The sequence below is a fragment of the Monodelphis domestica genome, chromosome 8, assembly GCF_027887165.1.
Source record: "Monodelphis domestica isolate mMonDom1 chromosome 8, mMonDom1.pri, whole genome shotgun sequence".
Lineage (NCBI taxonomy): Eukaryota > Metazoa > Chordata > Mammalia > Didelphimorphia > Didelphidae > Monodelphis > Monodelphis domestica.
This window is the reverse complement of record NC_077234.1, coordinates 241,771,479-241,791,806: the sequence shown is the minus strand read 5'-3', so window position 1 is coordinate 241,791,806 and position 20,328 is coordinate 241,771,479. Positions and strand designations below refer to the sequence as shown.

Below are 20,328 nucleotides of genomic sequence, written 5' to 3'. Positions count from 1 at the left end.
AATATCTTTTGTGTACTTATGCACCCTGGTGAGAAAATCCTAAATGTATAGAGACTCTCTATGTGGAATGAATCATTGGGGAGACCAACATGTTAATCTCCTGGAGAATCAAAAGTGGGGAGACAACATGCTGGGCTCGCAAAGGATTGGAGGGGGGATTGTGTGAGTTGAATGCTTTGGGGGGATCCCCAACCCTAACAGATCCTAGAAGTCTCACCTTATAGGAGTCAAAGAGTCGTGTGTCTTAATTTGCCAGCATGGCAGACAAGATTCTTGACCAGGAATGTGACACATTTGGATTGAAGGAAAATCCTGGTCAATTAAAAAATCTTATGGAAAGGCTTAAACTGAGCTTAAAAAGTCAGCTCCTGAAGTGGGTTGGCTCTCTGCCATTTGGGGGGGTTTGTGAAAGGAGCTTTCTCTATGGGAATACAGAACTCAGTCACTTGGGCTCTGGTCCATTCCTGAACTCAAGCTCACTCCTTGGCTAACCTTAATTTGCCTGGCCTGACCATCTGGATGGCAATGAAAATGGACCAGGGCCCTTGGGGGTCTAGGACTTCATGAAGCTTGGGGCTGAAGGCTTTGAGTTAGGCTGGCAAATTTTTCTTCTTTCTCTTTACTAATAAATACTTATAATTTAGCATAAAGTCTCCAAGATTTTTATTGATATTACCATTTTAGAGTGATGATGATGCTTCTTTTTCATGAGACTTTGGAGGCAATGAATCTGCAGTCAGATCATCTGTGTCTTATCTGTTATACATATTAACATAGTTAGCCAAACTGTAACCCAACTTATTCCCAAATATTCTAGTTGAGCACTCAAAAATGGAAGTCACTGGGTTCTGGGTTCTTATTCATTACAGCTTGGTATGAACCTCTCTCTCCTCTCTGCCAACCCCTCCTCATAAGCACACACACACACACACACACACACACACACACACACACACACACACACACCCCTTTGTATTTATTTGTTTTTCATTGGACTTTTGATTCCATTGGTATGGAGAAATTACCTTTCCAAACATGAATGAATGAACTCTTCTACAAAATATAGTTTAGAACCCCGAGAAGTGACTTGCCCTGTTTCACACAACCAGTCTGTGTCAAAGGCAGGAGTTGTAACCAGGTCTTCTGGTTGTCTGACCCTGGGCAAGTCACTTAACCCTATTTGACTTAGTTTCCCCATCTGTAAAATGAGCCAGAGAAGGAAATGGATAAACTATGCCAGTGTCTTTGCCAAGAAAGCCTCATGTGGAAAGCCCAACATGATGGAAAATTGACCGTACAATTTCCTGACTCCAAGACCAACTTTTAATCTTTTACATCATGCTGCCTCTCGTCCATGCATACATATGTAGGTATGTTTGTATATATATACATAGATGTGTTTGTGTCCCTCTCTAAAATTATTGCCCATTCTAGTGCCAGAAATTCTCATCAAAGAACTAAGTCATGAGTTTCAGTGTCTGTGAGCTTCCAGTTACCAAAAGCAATTGATTTCCTAAGTCTACTTTCTTCCTCACATAAAATCACTCCCATTCTGTTAAGGTGGTATCCAGATGAACTATGCAAGATTTGCCTGTATCTCTCATGGAAAGTAGTCACCATATTTGTTGAATCACGAAATCCAAGAATTAGGAAGGACTTCAAAGAGCCTCTCGTTTAATCCATACCTGAAATAATCTCAATGACAACATGTTTGGTAAAACAAACAAACAAAAAACATCAAAGGTAAATTAGCCTTTACTAAAAATGTTTCTACTTCCTGAGGTAGTCAATTTCACTTTCAAGTAATTCAAATTCTTTGTTTAAAAAAAAAAACTTTATCTTTGATTTCAGAATCAATATCAAGTATCCATTCTAAGGCAGATGATTAGTAAGGAATAGGCAGTTGGGGTTAAGTGACTTGTCCAGGGTCACATAGCAAGAAAGTGTCTGAGGCTAGATGTGCACCCAAGTCCTCCTGACTCCAGGACTGGCACTCTATTCACTGTGCTACCTAGCAGTCAAATACTTCAAATTTCCAAAAAGCTTTTTACTTAAATTCAATCTAAATCTTACCCTCTGTCCCTTTCACTCATTGGTCCCAGGAGCTGAAAACTTCATTAGTTTTAAAGGCTACCATAGTAGAGCTCATTGGGTAGCTAAGTGGCAGAGTGGAGAGAGTGCCAGGTGTGTCATCAGTAAGAATCATCTTCCTGATTTCACATCTGGCCTCAGACACTACTGATGTGACCCTGGGAGATCTGATAAGCAGTCCATCGATATCGCTTTCTAAGTTATTGGCTAGCACAGGATCAAGGATCAAGAAAAGGCACTTAGAGTATTTTTCAAGAGACTTGAAATTCCAAAAAAAAGCCTCAAATCAGAATTTCAAGTCATAGTTAGTTAGATATTATTAAAGGCCTACCTTGTGCCAGACATCATGCTATATTTTACAATATTATCTTATTTCATCACCAGAAAACCATATGAGGTGGATGCGATTTCTATTTCCATTTTACGAGGAAGCTGATGCAGCCAGAAGCTAAGTTAAGTGTATCCCAAAGCTAGGAAGTGCCTGGGGTCAAATTTGAACCCAGATCTTCCTGACTCTAAGCCCAGGGCTCCTTTTACCCCCTAGCTCAGGCCATAGAATCTGAGTTAGGAACCTAGCTCTGTCACAACTTGTGCAACCTCTGTTAATACATTTATCTTCTTTGGGCCTCAGTTTCCTCATCTGCAAAATGTGGTAGTTGAATTATGTGGCCTCTAAGATCTCTCTCAGTCCTAAATCTGTGATCCATTAATACCTCATCTTTCTACCTGTCCAGTCCATCAGTTCCATTTAGCCTACAGAGCTCTAGCTCATTCACAAGTAGAAAATAAAATAGACTTTGTTGCCTGTTTTTCTGATCTCTAGATAAAAGAAATCTTTGGTTTTCTGTATATCTACCAATCTATTAAGTCTGTCAAAAAGGAAATGAGAGTAGCCTGATCTGACCTTTTCTTGATGAAACCACACTAGATCTTTGCAATCAATTTTTTCTTTTCTGTTAAGTCACTGACTATTCCCTTAATAATCTTTCCTAGAGTTTTGCCAGGAATCATATTCAAGCTCATGAGACCATTGTTTGTAGATTCTCCTCTTCCTTTTTTCTGAAAAAAAATGCAGTATTTACCTTTTTCCTATCCTAAAGACCTCTTATTTTTCATAATCATTGAAAATTATTCCAAATTTTTCATAATCATTGATAATGTAGTGGCTCAAAAATGTCATCAGCTATGTCTTTTAGTAGTCTGGATTATGATTCATCTGAGACTTTTGACTTTCATTCATCAAGGGCCAATAAGAGCTCTCTACTATTCTTATTTATGTTGGATGTCAATTCTCTGTTAGCTCTTTTGGTTTCAACCTTTTCTAATCCAAAATCATTCTTCTTGGCAGGAAAAAATAGAAATAAAATTAATTGAGTGGTTCTTCCCTCTCTAGAATGTCTTCTAGAACATGATCCAAGATACTCAGAGTAGTGATCCTATTGAGGCAAGCCATGGCATGATTAGCTTTGCTTTGGGCAAAGAAAGAGCATCAACAGATTTTGGAAAATTGAAGTTCACTATTCATGCCATATTGTAACAGCATATTCCATTGTAATGAAACTTCAACAACTTAATTGTAAAACATGCTGATAGACCACTGGATTTTGAGTCAGGAAGAACTAAATTTGAATCTTGCCTCAGATATTCACTAGCTGTGTGACTGTGGGCAATTCACTGAGCCCTTTTGAGTATCAGTTTCCTAATCTGTAAACTGAGAATAATAATTGCACTGACCTTACAGGGATATTATGAGGATTCTGTGAATTAATATCTGTGGGATACTTTGAAAATCTTAAATCAATATGTAAATGTTAGTTGTTGGCTAATTTAATTTAAGATGCATATTTTCCTCATCACAACCAGCCCCCCAAAGTTTTCCTTCCTTTTTTCTTAATGTTTATGACCTGGATTGGAATTTTCCTAGTCACTAGTGAAATGTTTGGACTGGATAGGATCAACAAATGAAGCCACATTTGTCTGATTACGCTATAAATCTATCTTCATGAATTGTCTATCAAATCTTGGGATGCTTAAAAGTAGGTGACACCAATTGCTCTTGAAAAGTAGGGAACCAACGCACTTCAAACTTAAACAGCAGGCAATAAATATATGGAACTGCTTTCGCTATATACGAGTTACATAGGACAATAGATTTAGAATCAGAAGGATGCTCTACTATAATCTTTTTACTTATTGATGAATTTGATGATTCAAATTGATTTATTGATGAATTAGTTATTGATGAAATTGAGACACAGAAAAATTAGGAGATGACCAAAGTAAATGGTAGAGATGACATTTTGAAGTCCATTTCTCTGAATTCCAAATGCAGTGCTTTTTAATACTATACATATTCATTGAAATGGCACTTAACAGAATTGACATAAATCCATAAATAATTGGTATTATTCAAGAAATGCAAGATTACTTTGAGCTACATATGTAACCTTTGGAGATAGCGACCGCAGTGTATAGTTATCATAAAAAATCACAGCACATTCCTTGGTGGCCCCAAATCCAAACACAATATAAATGGCATTTCATGTGACATTTGAGGTATGTGTGCACCCTGATTCTTTTTAAAATAAATAAACATGATTTTCAATATTCTCATATCTGTCAAGGACTTCCCAAACCCTTTCTTTCTCCCTGTCATCTTCAATGTGTAATTTTATAGGGGCAGCTAGGTGGCCCAGTGGATAGAGAACCAGACCTAGAGATGCAAGGTCCTGGGCTCCTATCTGACCACTTCCTAACTGTGTGGTCTTGGGCAAGTCACTTTACCCAAACTACCCAGCCCTTATCACTTTTTTGCCTTGGAACCTACACTTAGTATTGATAGAAGGAAAGGGTTTAAAAATAGATGATTTTTTTAGGGAGGAGGGGAAAAGATTTGGAGAGGAAAATGATGCAAAAACAAAAGATGTCAACTAAAAATATTTTTAAAGAATAGAGTACACTGAAGTATTTCCTTTAGGAAATCTATGTTCAGATACATTAAATTCTTTTTCTAATTGATTATTCTGGTATAGCAATGATTTAAGAATTCAACTTGTATGGCACATGGCATCACAGCTACTTAAACTGACAAGCTTTGCTGATGGCTAAATAGGTAATGGCAAAAGAGTACAGAGTAATCTATTATTATTGTTGTTGTTGTTGTTGTTGTATAGTGTTTTAAGGTTGTAAAGATTACTATATGTATATTAGCTTATCTTATCCTCATGACAACTCTTTAAGGTAGGTGCTATTATTATCCCCATTGTATGATGAGAAAACTGAGGCAAAGAGAGATTAAGTGACCTGCCGAGAGTCACTCAGGTAGAAGTATCGGAGTTAGGACTTGGACTCAGGACTTCCGAATTCCAAATCCAGCACCTTTATCCATTGTATCACCTAAAATTGGGAGACGGGTGTTCAAAGCATTTGAAAATTGGCACTGAAAGTTCCTTTTCAAACATAGGTTATCTTTTTTTTAATAGGAAAGAAATTCAAAAATTGCTAAATTTTTTGAATTTCTTTTCCATTTTGATGATTTTCAGATACTCAATAGAATAGGAAACTTGATTTTAAGCATTCTCATAAAGAAGTTCCAACATGTTACTGTTTATTTTCATAATCATTGAAATCATTGAAAATTATTCCTAATACATAGCTGGAAAAACAATTTTAAATTCAATTTAGTAAATGTTATTCTTAATTGCCTACCACATTCAGGGTACATTGTTCTAGACATTGGGGAGAGAAAGACTCTAATATTATAATGATTGCCCATTCGTTTGTTATTTAGAAGCCAAGGAAACCAATATATATATATATATATATATATAATGTATGTATGTATATATACACATATATATTTAATAAAATATCTTCTCCTCTTTCCCCCAACTTCAAAATAGCTTGCCTTCTCAAAAAAAGAGCACTAACTCTTCTTACCTGGACTGGGAAGGTGATTGGCCACTATAATACTGTTCTTCTATTCAAAATGAAAATTGATTCTTTAGTAGAATTTCAGGAAGAAGATGAGATCCTGAAATCCAGAGGCGTGGGAGGGGTATGAAGAGAGGAGAGAAGAAGAGTTAAGGCTCTTCTCTACTTTTATTAGCAGAAGAAAAGTCTCTGATTTCTTTCCTAGAGCTTTCTCAACTGTTCTCAGTTGGGGTTAGAGTGAGCATTGCGTGCCATCTCCTGGGAGTCTGACTCATTCAACTTGTTACTTCTCACGAAAGTGAGAAAGGTGTAGCCATAATTTGAGCTCAAGGTGAAAGCATGACTGATCTCTCTACTTGACAGATAAAAGCTGTCACACGCAAGGTCTGCAGACATCCCCACTAGCGGAGACACAAAGCATCAGTGGGCACAAAGGGCTATTTCTTTCAGATGTGTTTTGGGGAGGAAGTTGGAGGAAACACAGAAAATAAAAGAATACCAATGAAATCTTAGCAGACTACCAGATAGTTGAAGATGAACATCTGTTTTCTAAAATATATTGTAAAATGACCAATATAATCAGAAGCATCAAATAAGACAAGCAAACCAAGCTGATGCTTTCTCTCCTGGCCTGAGATGTGGTGAAAAAGTTCTGGAGTCATGAAACAGGTCACATTTGAACCCAGGATCCCCATCTCTCTAGCCACTGAGCCACCTAGCTTCTACTAGTCACTTTAAGTTCTCTGAATCTGTTTTCTCATTTGTAAAACTACACTAGTAATACTAGAAATATTGATTTACAGAATTGTCCAGAAGCTGAAATGAAGTAGTGTGTATGCTTTGTCAATCTTAAATGTTACATAAATATCAGTTATGATGATGATAATCATTTTGTTCTCCTTCTGGATTGGCACTTCTATTTCCCTGGAAATTATCATGACTTCTCATCTTCAAATGCAGCCTCAGACCCTCCCATGTATGACCTTAAGCAAGTCACTTAAGCTCTCTTAATCTCAGATTCCTTACTTGTAAATTGAAGAGTGAACTCAATGGCTTGCAGCTTTGAATCTATGAACCTGTGGTTCTCCTTCTAAACAACTGGAATTGAGGGAGAAATCTCTAGTTTTCTAAAGTTGTCACTCAAATATGCAATACAAAAGAATACAAGAAATACCCTAAAATGTTCCTTCTCTGATTTAAAATGAATGACTCCTCATTATCTACTGATTAACCTCTAAATTTCTTATCCAACAGGGAACTTAATTCTGGAGTATTCATCATAACGTGGTCCCACGCTCCCTTTTCAAGCCCATCTCTCACTTCTCTCCTTCATCTAAACTAGTCTCCTTACCACCTTCCAAACATGTAATTCTCATTCTCTACTTCCAAATTCCCCCCATGCTTTCCCCCTAATATTTCCTACCCATTTTCAATTCCATCTCCCATCTCCTCCAAAAGACCCTCAGCACATTCTCCCTGCTTCCCTTTATTCGAATTGCCTGTAGTACAGATTTTAAAAATGTATTCTTCTTCATATTAACATAAAACTAATTGTCAGTCTATTCTTGTTGAATGAAATCATCATGCTGAATAAGCCAGTGTTCCCTACAGCCCAGCGTTCTCTCTGTGGCAACGTCTCCAAGATATAGTTTATGGGAAGATACACGAAAGGCCCATCATGATGTCAACATCAAAAGGCTAAGGAGGCATTCTGAGCATTCCCGATCACCTTACAAACACATTTTGGTTTTGTCATGTTTTAATTTACCTAAATTACTCTAGAATCATTTAATGTTTTCAGAGAGGCCAACTTCTCAGCAGTAACGAGCTTTATAGATCTATAAATTTGAGGAATAAGGATATCGAAGCAGATTTTTAATGGGGAAGAAAGAGGAATATGAAGACATTAGAGAACCAGGCAGAAAAATGCTTTAAAGGATACTGAAAAAATAAACTACCAGCTTTACAATGATGCCTACATCTCGTCCTATTAGGGGCATTTCTGCCTTATCTAGAACCGGGACCAAAGGGTGGAAGTTCCACAGAGTCAGGTTCCAGACCCTTCCACAATATGATAGGTTGACTGCCTGGAAAAATAATGAAGCCTCCTACCTTTTACTAGAAAATTTGACTCAGATGTGGGGTGGTCACTGTAAGGAATTCTGTCGAGGGACTCTTTGCGGTGTGTGAGGTTTGCCTTATATGGTATCTTAGGTCCCTTCCAACTTTAGAAGTCCATCATATTATGATGTAGTACCTTCCTTATTTCTAGCTGAACTGAGCTAAACCTTCTGCTGAAGGTCTGACTATTTTTATTCACTGGATCTCATAGGCCTGGACTAAAGGTAAAGGGATAATTGGAATGTACAATTTCTACATGGTGAGTCAGGTAGTGAAAGAAATAAACAACAGCAGGATCTAAAGGTCTGCTTACAAGGTAGGAACAACAGCATTTCTACAATAATGTCATGAAACCACAGGCAAACACTCCTTTACTAAAACCAGTGCCAGCCTGCGAGGCACCCACACAAGCATCATTCTCTGGTGCTAAGAAGTACCATGGGATAAAGGGAAATTTCAAAGATTGTCTGACTCAGCCTCTAACAAAATGAGTAATAGGGGGCTATTCTAATAAAGAAGGTAAACTTTTCTGGAAAATTAATGTCTGCAGTATCTTTTGTGGGATCTGTCATTCTAGTGTAACATCAAGTTAGGCTTAGCATTCATCTGCTTGTAAAGCCACAAATAAAATATGATTGGGTCCAAGCAGTGCTGTGGTAGAGCTCTCCACAAGTTTTAGGTAAGATGGTCAAAGATGCTTTAATGGGTGCCACACCTTGATGTTTGTCACTGGCCACTTTTTCTTCCTCTCTCCCTCCCTCTCTTTTTTCTTTCTTCGTTCCTTTGCTCCATCCTTTGTTAATACAAATGTAAAAGTCAATGACATTTCAATAAACTTGGTATGGATATATATATATATACATATATATGTATATTTATTTATTTATTTATTTATACACACACACATAAAAACAACTTCCTGATCATTTCCTAAAACCTCTTCAGAGCTGATTTCTCATATCTGCTTCTTTGCATAAAATTCTTTGTGTGCAAATGTCCAAAAATAGTCTGACATCCCAAATCTTCCAAATCATTTGATGCTGACATCAAATGATCTTCAAAGGACTTTCTTTCTGAACAAAGCAGTAATTCCTTCCCCCTTGAGGGCATATTTCTATATAACTTTCAACCAAACTATGTCTGTCATTTCTAAAAATGTCTCCATCACAGAAATTTACTTTTGTACTCAGTCCCCCCATTCTTTTTTTTTTAAATGTGGCTGGGTATTAGCAAGTCTGAAAGAGGCTGGGCTGTTGGTGGGGGTGGGGGTTTGGTTTTGTCATTGGCTGGACACCCTTCTTCTGGAGAAAGAACATTGAGTTCAGCATAGAATACATCCATGGGACCAAACACAGACAATACTGAGAGCACTGAGATACTGTATGAAATCCTAACTGTTTCTCCCCGAGTTAGCAGCCAGTGGCATCCAAAGAGACAGAGAAGAACATAAAGGAACACTGACAAACCACTCCCTGGAAGTCTCCTAGGGCTTTACCTGTCCTTTAAATTATCATACTTTCATATGGATCACATCAGGAATCTCACAAAGTATGAGCCAGTTTTTTGACTTCAGTTTCCAAGTTCCAACTGCAGCTCTAATCTCACTTAAAAGCTTTTCATTGCTGGCCCAAGTACCAATAAAGCTTCACCTTTGGGGCATGGTTCCATCTGTGTTCTTCGATGCCTATTCCTGCTGCCACCCCAGCATTCATTTATTCCCCTTGGCCTCTGCTCAGCTAAGTCTACCAAATTGTTCTAACAGTTCTTCTTCTGGCTTTGTAAAAAGTGGCTGCCCAATTCAGGAGTCTCTATTTCTCCCACGTGCGATGCTCAGAACCATTGCCTTCTAATGCTATCAGATGACAGCAGCTCCTTCTCTTTTCTTCTTCCTGTCCCCTGACACAGGTGGGAGTTAGTCCTTTTCACTGTTGTTAAAATTATCTGGGACTGGATTTAGTAAGAAAAATAAAACTATAGTTTAAATTTCCAAGACCAGAGTAATTCTGTTTCATTGACCCTATTTAAATGTAGAGTGGCAATGATGTACCCCTAAGAAATACCCATTGAGGGCCAGCAGGGATTTCATACTTATGTTCTATTTAGATTTGATATCTTAGCTCCAGAGGGAGGGTGATGGTAACGGTGAATGGAAACAGTGGGACATCCCTGTTGTTGACTCTACTCACATCATCAAGCCAGGATTAGCTTTATCACTGTGTCTCATCTACGAGCAACCTTCCTCTATTACCAAAGGTGGAAGCATTTCTGGAACATCTACCAGGCTGTTAGAGGAGATATTTATCCATATTTACCTAAAATTGTAATTACTTGAGCATAGTGAATTATTGTAGACAAACTGAGCAGAGGATGCGACTATGCTCAATCACACTGTAGATGTAAGTTGTAAGAGCCCACATCTGACTCTTTTAACTTTCATTTAACCTTTTCCATTAGTCTGTGGGCAGTAGGTTTTGTGATGAATGACTAAAGCCCTGTTTTCTTCTGAACTTTACCATAAATTGCAGCCCCCCTATCTTACACCATCTTGCACTGGAAGCCCATGTAACTTGAAAGCAATAAAAAAAAAAACCAAGATCTTTGCCAATCTTGCAAAATTTTGCATAAACAAAATCTTTTTAAAACCTTTTCTCCCTGTCATACCTTTAAACAATTAATCTATGACTCTCTTTTCATTTTCTTACTTTTTATCCAGCCACCCTTCACTGTTAAATTTCTAAAAAGAGCAGTTTACACACCCAGTCTCCACTCCTTTATCACATTCTTCATTAATCTACAAATTGGCTTCCTTTCCATTAGCTTAACTGAAATGTGGAACAGTGGGAGGAAAACAGAATTCGGAGTCAGACAATCTGATCTCAAATCCTACACATTATTAGTGTGACCTTGGGTAAATCATTTGACTTCCTTGGGCCTCAGTGAAATGAGAATAAACGAGATGCCATCTGAGGTCCTTTCTAGTCCAAGAACTTTGGCCCTATGAATGTCTTAACACAACAATTTCCCTCGTTTTTACTTTCCTTTCCTCTTCATCTTCCTTTGATGGTTTTGACACTTTTACCTTCTTGGTACCACACTTTTTTGAGAGATTGGAGAATAGCTATCCAGTAGGGATCTTGAAAAGGTTTATAAAATGAGGCATTGCATGTTGCCTTCTATTCACACTACATTTATGGAAAATCCATGATGATAAAGAGAATTACTAATAAATAAAGGAGACTCATATACATGGTAACATCATCTGAAATGAGCAAAACATCTAATAATGACCTTCTCTGACCATAAAAACAACATATGTATTTTCAAGAAGACCCTGGTAGATCACACATAAACGTTCCATGGGAAAAACATGGTCAGAAACCATAGAAAATGAGAAGTCTTGGATGTATCTGCCCTGGTGGAGAGGATATCCCTATCAAAGAAATCATTAGAAAAAGGAAGTAGCGTGCTTCCTGGAGGCTGTCATTTTTTTTCATCTCAGATAACAGACTCTTGTTTTAGGCAGGATCAAAGTTTAAGCCTAGATATGGTTGCTTTACTGAGATAGGCAAGATACAGTTACCGAAGAGTGGTGCGAAGTTATGTGGTGGATACAGTTTCTTGAGATCTTCTTGATAACCAGCTGGAGGCAGCCTGCATGGAAATTAGGATTCCATCTGCTCTCAGGAGCCCATAAAAGAAGAAGCAGGATGGCCCTTAAAGACTGAATTGTGTGAATATTAATTCTGTATCTATGTCATGCCCACTCACCATAGATTTTCCACAAGTCTGTCCTGGACTCTTTTCTTTTTGGCTTTATACTAACTCCCTTGGGGATCTTATAAGATCTCATGGATTTCTGATTATTTATACAGATGATTCCTAGATCTATATATCCAGGCACAGTCTTTTCTGAGTTACAGATCTCATAGCACTAACCTTTGGATGTCATACCAGATATAGTTCACATATTTCACAAATTCCAGGCAAAAGGGAAGCCTGTCGGGGGCAGTTGAGTAGCTCAGTGGATTGAGAGCCAGGCCTAGAGACGGGAGGTCCTGGGTTCAAATTTGACCTCAGACACTTCCTAGCTATGTCACTCTGGGCAATCCCTTAACCCCTATTGCTTAACTCTTACCACTCTTCTGCCTTGAAACCAATACACAGTATTGATTCTAAGATGGAAGGTGAGGGTCTAAAAAAAACTGAAGCCTGTCAAAGACTGCTATATAATGAGTCTCCAGCCTATCTAACCCCTTTACGATCTTTCCTCATATTCCTCTGTTGTCGTCCTGTGCACACTGAGATCCTTTAGGTTTCTCTGCATAGTTCTTCTCATCAGTCATTTTCTCTAAGAGTTACCGAAAAGTGGCCAGTGCCCTGGAGATCTTTTATGGTATGAACTCCTCTCAATGGGTAAAACTCCACTGATCTAATCAAGGTAACCTTGTTCATATCTTCTTTTATAACAAGGATCTGATAGTATATATTGTAGAAGACTACTCAGAAGACAATCTTCAATATGATGTTCTGAACACTTGTTTGGAGTTCAGGTGTTCATATGTCCTAAATTTCACAAGTTGCTTATATTCCATGAACTAGAAAGAAGGAAATATACATTTGTTAAATATCTACTGTGTGCTGAGCATTATACCAATAATATTTTGCTCCTCAGAATAACCCTGAGAGGTAGGTGCTATTGTGATCCCCATTTTACAGTCAAAGAAACCGAAGCAGACAGAGGTTGAATGACTTGTCCAGGGTCACAGTTAGTAATTGAGTATGGATTTGAACTCAGGTCTTCTTGACTCCAGGACCAGCACTCTATCCAATATGCCATCCAGGTGACGTTGGGCAAGACAGGGACTATAAGATTTGGTAATGGTACCAATGGCCAGTAGATCCTTCAGGTGTTTCTATAGGTTTTCCATTTCAGAGAAGGCAGGATCTTTTAGGACATTCTCAGAATGGTTTGTGGTCATGGTGGTGAACAATATATGTGGTTCCCAGGGGCCATCCTACATCCCACTTACAGTGAAATTGCTATCAGAGAGTTTCTGTTTTAGGTCATTTTTCTGGAAAGGAAAAAAAAGTATTCAATATCAGAAATGATTTTTGGATTAAATCCAAGATTGAATCTGGACTATATGAATCTAGAATGTAAGACCCTGAGCCATCAGTTAAAATAGTAATAATATCATTATTATCAATCATTGCCATTTGTAAACCCCCAGTAGCTCCTTGAAGGCAGAGACTATTTAACTTTTATTCTTATATTGCCATCTCACTGCTCTGTAGTCATCTTATAAATGTTTGGCTTCCAAAGTGTACATAAAGAATATCTTGACTATTCCTCATGGGCTTCTGAGATTGAATGGAACCCTCAGTTCCAGGTAGGCTCCATTTGGGCTCACCAAGGGCATTTTCCCAAGGAACAGGAAGATCACAGGAGGTTACACTTACTGTATAACTTTGTATTTCATAGTAGTAGGCACAGACTCTTCCCTTCAGAAGTCGCCATTACTGTCAGAAGCACTACATCCTCTCAGTTATCTAGGCTGGAAAACTAGGTGTCATCATTGACCCATCTCTCTCACCCCAAATACCCAATCTGTTGCCAACTCTCTTCCTATCTTCCAGTGACTCCCTATCACTTCCAGTATAAAATAGAAAATCTTTTGGTATTCAAAGCCCTTCACAACCTGGTCCTCTCCTACCTTTCCAGGCTTCTTACACTTTATAACCTTCATGTACGTTGTAATCCAATAATACTAGTATCCTTGCTTTTCCTTTCAACAGATGCCCCATATCTAGACTTCAAACATTTTCGCTGGCTGGTTACGTAGGCCTGAAATACCCTCTCTCCTCATCTCAGTTTTCAAGCTTCCTATAAATTCTGCCTAAAATCCCATCTTCTGTGAGAAACTTTTCTTTATTTTTTAATTCAAAGATGTTTTATTTACCCAATTACATGTAATAATAATTTTAACATACATTTTCCAAAATGATAAGATTCAAATAGTCTCCTTCCCTCTGTGCCCTTCCCACCTCTCAAAGATGGTATGCAATTTGATCTGGGTTATACATGTATGATCATGAAAAATATACTTCCCTATTGGTCATTGCTGTAAGAGAGTACTCATATAAAACCGAAACTCCAAAAGAAAACTATAAATTAACTACTGTGGAAGATCAAAGTATACTTTGCTCTGGATCTGACTCCAGCAGTTCTTTCCCTGGAGGTGGATAGCATTCTGTGGCATAAGTCCTTCAGAATGGTCCCAGATCATTGTATTGTGGAGAGTAGATAAGACTTTCATAGTTGTTTGGGAAGCCTTTCTTGATCTCTATTATTGCTAGTGTCTTTCCTTCTATTGATTATCTCCTATTTATCCTGTGTATGATTTGTTTGTATGTTGTTTTCCTGGTCTTTTCTGTATCAGACCATGAGTTCCTTGAGAGCAAGAACTGTTGTTTGTCTTCTTTTTTTTTTTTTGTATTTCAAACACTTTGTTCAGTGCCCAGAACATAATAGAATTAATAACTAACAAGTACTTATTGACTGACTGCCTCAATTAGCTCCCTCTTCTTAGCTTAGAGTTCCAAACCCAACAGTACTTTTTTGGTGGGTTTTCATTCATCCTAGTGTATTAGGGGGAATAGCAGAATCCTCTAGTAAACTGAGGACATTTGGCAAGCATTTGGTATATAATATTATTGTAGAGATTCATTGAAAAGCGAATAAACAAAATAGGAATCAGAATGAGCACCCATTCGTATCCAAAATGTATATTGATCTCTTGAATCATGTAAAATTCAAAGTATGAGGGATCCTTTGGTTGAGACCCTTCTTAAGTCCTATTTTGTTCTACTCTACATAAGCCTTGAAGGTGGAAAGGGCATGTTGATGGAGCCCAAATCTTCTCTTCTCTTTTTCATACCTTTCCCTTATTTTCTCTTCTCTTCCCTGCCTATTGTAATCTCTGAACAGACTACAGTCCCTTTTTCATTCTTCTATCTCTAACCTGATTCATCATGTCCATTAACCCTGCTAAATCCTGGGGTCCCATGTGACTCACTGATTGGTCCTTGAGATTATCACTTACCCCTGTCTGGAAAATCTCAACCAGTATTGCCTCCTCCCAGAATATATTCAGTTAGTAGATTACTACCCTGCCTTATCCCAGAATGAATGTGGTAGTCCCTTCTTTATTGTTTCTGCTCCTAAATGACAGAAAATTCAATCCTGAAAAATGTGCATGTCCCTACCAAAGGACTTCCTTCTTCCATCACTAGTAGTATCCAATCTAATGTGTACCCTCCACCCCACCCTATACTTTCCCAATTATAAATGTTATCCAATTGTAAAGAGAAAGGGCTGTATTTTAACTGCTAAGACATAGAGCTTAATCTAGGTGTCCTCCTTAAGTTGGTTCCTACCTACTCATAAAGTGGATTGTTAAATTTTCAGCAAAGCATTTATGCCTCTAAAATTGGCAAATGGTATGAATCAGGGCTTGATTTATTGTAGAGTTGATTGTCTAGACAAAGTGGTGGAGAAAATGTTAATAATGCAGATGAAATTAAAAAACTGTGTCATTGTGATAGAATTCTATTGCGCCATAAGAAATGATGAAGACTGAAAAAACATGGAAAGAACTATATAGGTTAATAAACAGCAAAATGAGTAGAACCAGGAAAATATTACATACAGCCACAGAACTAATTTTGGAAGAATAAAGTGTGAGTGTTGCCCCCAGAAAGTGAACACAAAGGTGAAGTGTGAAAGACTTAATTTATATGAACATGTTAGCCTCCCTGATGTCATCTTTTAAGATGCAGGGCAGGTGGGGAGTAGCTGAGACACTTGTGGATGGGTTTATTATGTAGATATGAAGAAAAGGTAAGCTAAACATATGGGAGATTTGTGATTTCATTTATGTTCTATCTCCTTTTTCTATGTATGTGGAAATGTATGCATTATTTCATTATGTAAACATTTGGAATAATTAAAAAAATATGTTGGGGAATAAGTGTGTCCTTCAATACTTTATTTTCCTCTGGAGATGGTTCTTAAACATTTACTGGCACTTCCCTGCCTTCCTCCATCCCGGCAAATGGTCAGGAGAACTATTATAACCTCTGACATAGAAGAAACCACAGCAGCAGGGGTGGGGAGCAGTGAGGTAGGTAGGGGAGTAAAGAAGAGCATAATGTCTACCTTCAAGGACTTTTGCTACTGCCTGACTCCAGGTCCCTGTCTCCTAGAGGCAGGATATTGAGATGAAATGTAGAAGGTTAGACCCAAAGGACTATCGGGACTCTACCAGATACATGATCACCATTTGGATTCCCCTTTTGGTGTATTCTCTGCCCAGGTCCTAAAGCAGCAGCTAGACCTACCTGACTATGGACCAGTATGAGGAATGCAGACATCCTAGCTGTGTCTCTCAAAATGTCAACAATCAGGGCTCCAGAGACACACAAGGGAACTCAAAGGGATAACAAGCAGCTGGAACCAAGTTTTAAAGGATCTTTGCCATTCAGCCACACCGCCAACCCTATGTAAGTTCTGTGCCTCTAAACTCTTCTTGAACACTCTTTCTGATTGGGATCTTGTCTAGACCATTTGATCAATGATCCACCAGTTAGCTTCCCTCTTTCTGGCTTAATACAGGTCAATGGAAAGCGGCCCATGGTTACTCCCTAAGGTCCAGCAGAGCAGAAGCATCAGGGGAGTCTCCAGAGCCCACTGGGCACAGATTGCCATCCCCAATTCTTTCTTCTGTCCCTGAACTTGCCACTGTACTTTTCCCTGGTATATATATAGGTATAAAAACTTATAGACTTCTAGGAAATGAAGACATTCTATTTCCTATCTCCATCAGGGAGCCTCTGGGGCAAATATGGTCAAAACAAAAGGGAAGGATAACTGGAGAGTGAGAAAAGCTGTAGCTAGGGGCCATAGCTGGACTGGTCTCTCTTCCAGGTGTCATGATGAAAGGAAAAAACAAAAACTCTTTCACTTTTATCTAGCTTAAACTTTAATAAAAGCCCCAAACCCCTGAAACTGACCAGAAGACCCCATAATCCCAAATGTAGTTAGATTCAAAGGCCCCTCCTTGGTGCAGGATCAGTTCTTATATAGACCAAGCCTGCTGGGAAGTAAGGGGGCGTGGTCCCTCCCTAGAGCAGGATTGGTCCATTCAAGACCAATCCCAAGCCAGGAAGTGGGGGGAGGGACCCCTGGGACACTCTGGGGGATGCAGTCCACCCCTCTGCAGTCCCCCCTCCAATATTTTAAAACCCACACTGGGCACTGGAATTTAGAGAGGGCTTACACTACTTACACACCTTTGTAATATCAAAGCAGTTGAGCTCAGCACCTGTTTAGCAAGAATAATTAAGTAAAAATCGGAAGCCGCCAATGGAGCTCTCCCTCCCTCAGACGCCACCTCCTGCTCTTTCGCCCTTCCCATTTCCTGCCCCTGGTCCTTGGCAGACTTTTGAGCCAGGCCTTTTGGTAAACTGAGGTCTCTGCCAAGTACTCCATTGCCACAGGATGTTGGTCTGAAGCCTCCTGCAACCTCCCCTGAATTGTCCCTGGCTCCAATAGTGTTAGTTAGGACTGTAAAGTTAGTATTCTGTTGCTTTCAACTTGCCACTCTCTATTCAGGCTTTGCTCTAACAATTCACTATGACATTTGATGCCAGGATCGAGAAGACTGTGCCAGGGAAGTGCCAGCAAGGGCTGGAAGGTTGTCAAGCTGGAAAGTCTTTGATTATGGACCCCCCAACCGAGTGCATCTACTTAAGGACAAGTTTTACTCTCTCCAGAGAGGAGGCTCAGTACCAGAAGGCAGGTTTGTAAGTGACGCACTTTTTAAAAAACTGCAGGACCCGTGAAATGGACAAATTGAATAAATAGCCCTCAATCCAATTTAGTCTGTTTCCTGTTCTATGATAATTGTGCTGGAGCTATTGAAAAGGGAGCAAAGGCAATATAATAATATTTATGTAAAGTTTTCCAAAACATTTTACATAGGCTATCTCATTTGATACTAACAACAAGCCTATGGGGAAACTAAGAGGTTAAGCAACTTATGCAAGTTTGCCCAGCAAATAAACATCTAAGGCAGAATTTGAACTCGGGTCTTGGCTCTAAGTCTAGCGCTGCTACCCATTATGCCCCCTCTCTGCAATATACTGCTTTGTTTTAACTATACTTTTTGTTACAAGGGAAGGTTATATTGGGAGGAAGGGGTAAGAAAGTAGCAGCAGTGATTTTTAAATACATCAATAAAATTTTGTTTTTTAAAGGAAAAATAGAGGGAAGAATATGCCCAGATCCGGTCCTACTTTTAGTACTCAGTGCACCGTCTCTAACAGTAAGTGGACACATTACTGGAAAAAACAATTCTATGAAAACTCTCATTCTAAATGAAACTCTAGGTAAAAGGATGTTTCTGTTAGGTGAAAGGATGACTCATGGATTTTCCTCAGAGAGGAGAGCAGAGTTGGTTACTTTGTGCCAACAAATCATTAAATTAAAAAGAATTTATCAAGTGCCTTCTATGTGTCAGACGCTGGGAGAGATGGTAGGGATACAAAGGGCAAAACGAATATTTCCTGCTTTTAAATGTTCTGTGCTTCATTTTCAAAGAGGACCAACGGCATCACAAGGCGATGTCTGGACTCGGGCATGAATTGGATTTAAGTGAGGCAGAATTGAACAATGTTGTCAGCCTCACTCTGTTCCAGAGTCATTGAAGTCCAGTGACAAGACAAAAGTCTAAATATGTGTGTATATATATATATATATATATATATATATATATGCTCAGAAACTGTGTGAAGAACAGTAAAAAGGTCATTTTGGCTATATTGAAAAGTGTGTGAAGGAAAATAATGACTTGGAGCCAGGATAGGAAAGGCTTAAAATATTAATCAGAAGAGTTTCTATTTGGGTCTGGAGGTAATACAGGGCCATTGTAGCTTATTAAGCAGATTAAAAAATGATCGGACCTATGCTTTATTAATTAATCACCTTGCTGGCTTGTGTGCAGACTGGGGAGTGCGCAAAGTCTTGCGAGTGGGAGACCAGTGGTTACTACAATAATTTAAATGAAAGCTGATGAGAGTCTGAACCAAGCTGGTGATTGTGTGAGTGGAGAGAATGTAATATTTATAGGGAAAGATGGGTGGATATGAAGAACGGGATACAGAAGGTTTGTAGCAGGGAATGGAAGAGTTGAAGGGAGAGAGAGAATATGGCTGCCGGTGAGGCAAAGGAAAGAGATGCCCCTGCCAAGAGGTTATTTTTGAACAAAATGTGGTGTCTAAGAAATGAGCCACTTATGATAGCCTGTAGGGATGTCTTCTTGCTGGATTGCTGCCGAAGTTGCCCCAGAGCAGGTAAATACAGAACCTCCTGAAGGACACGTCTTTCCCCAGACTTTGGTCACCCAGCAGGGGTCCAATAAGGAACGTTTGTCATTGGATGACTGAGCTGATATTCAGCTCTCTGTGCCCCAGAAAAGATAGTCCATTTATCTGACTGCAATATTCAAATAAGATAAATTTTAATAACCAGTTCGGATTGGAGAGGTATCAGGGAAAAGGGAAGATGGATGTCCCTAAGTAAGGTTGGAGTCTTTCTCAGCTTTGGAGCTGAGGCCAGACCTCACAGTCTGGTGGAGGGTTTCTCTTATTCCTGTCTATACTATATCTGTGCTAGTTTTCATAATTTCAAAATCATAGCAGTAGACAGCAAGCAACTAGAAAAGTTTTGAATTTCAGAGCTGGTTGGGCCTGTCTCTTTGGGCTGAAGAAAATAGAGGCACTTCTATCTAGACTGAGAAATCCAAAGCCCATCCCACTTCCATTGCCTTCCAGTCCCTTCCCCTGTTGTCAGCCAAAGTTCCATTTCCTTTCTGAATGAGATTTCCTTGTAAATCAAGTCCTTGCAATGCAATTCTGTGCCTCTCTTGTCCATGCAAGCCAGTAAACTGACTGTGTGAAAAGGCCTGAAGCCTCTTGAGCCTAACTGGATGAGGATTTGAACCCTCTCACAAAGGGTTCAACTTTACTCTGACAAATTATAAATATCTAACCAAACTTCATCTGGGAGGATTATTAAGTCAGGTAGTTAGATAGCCAGAAATTTCTAGACAGAGAGTGTGGTAA

At 38.9% G+C, this 20,328-nt stretch overlaps 1 long non-coding RNA gene across 1 annotated transcript; it reads left to right on the top strand.

Moving 5' to 3' along the window:
• The first annotated feature begins 1,566 nt into the window (after positions 1-1,566).
• LOC130455748 (uncharacterized) lies at positions 1,567-18,082 on the top strand. The gene is made up of 3 exons (XR_008913844.1): positions 1,567-1,743; positions 16,521-16,707; positions 17,857-18,082. It is a non-coding gene; the product is annotated as an uncharacterized LOC130455748 (long non-coding RNA).
• The last annotated feature ends 2,246 nt before the right edge of the window (positions 18,083-20,328 follow it).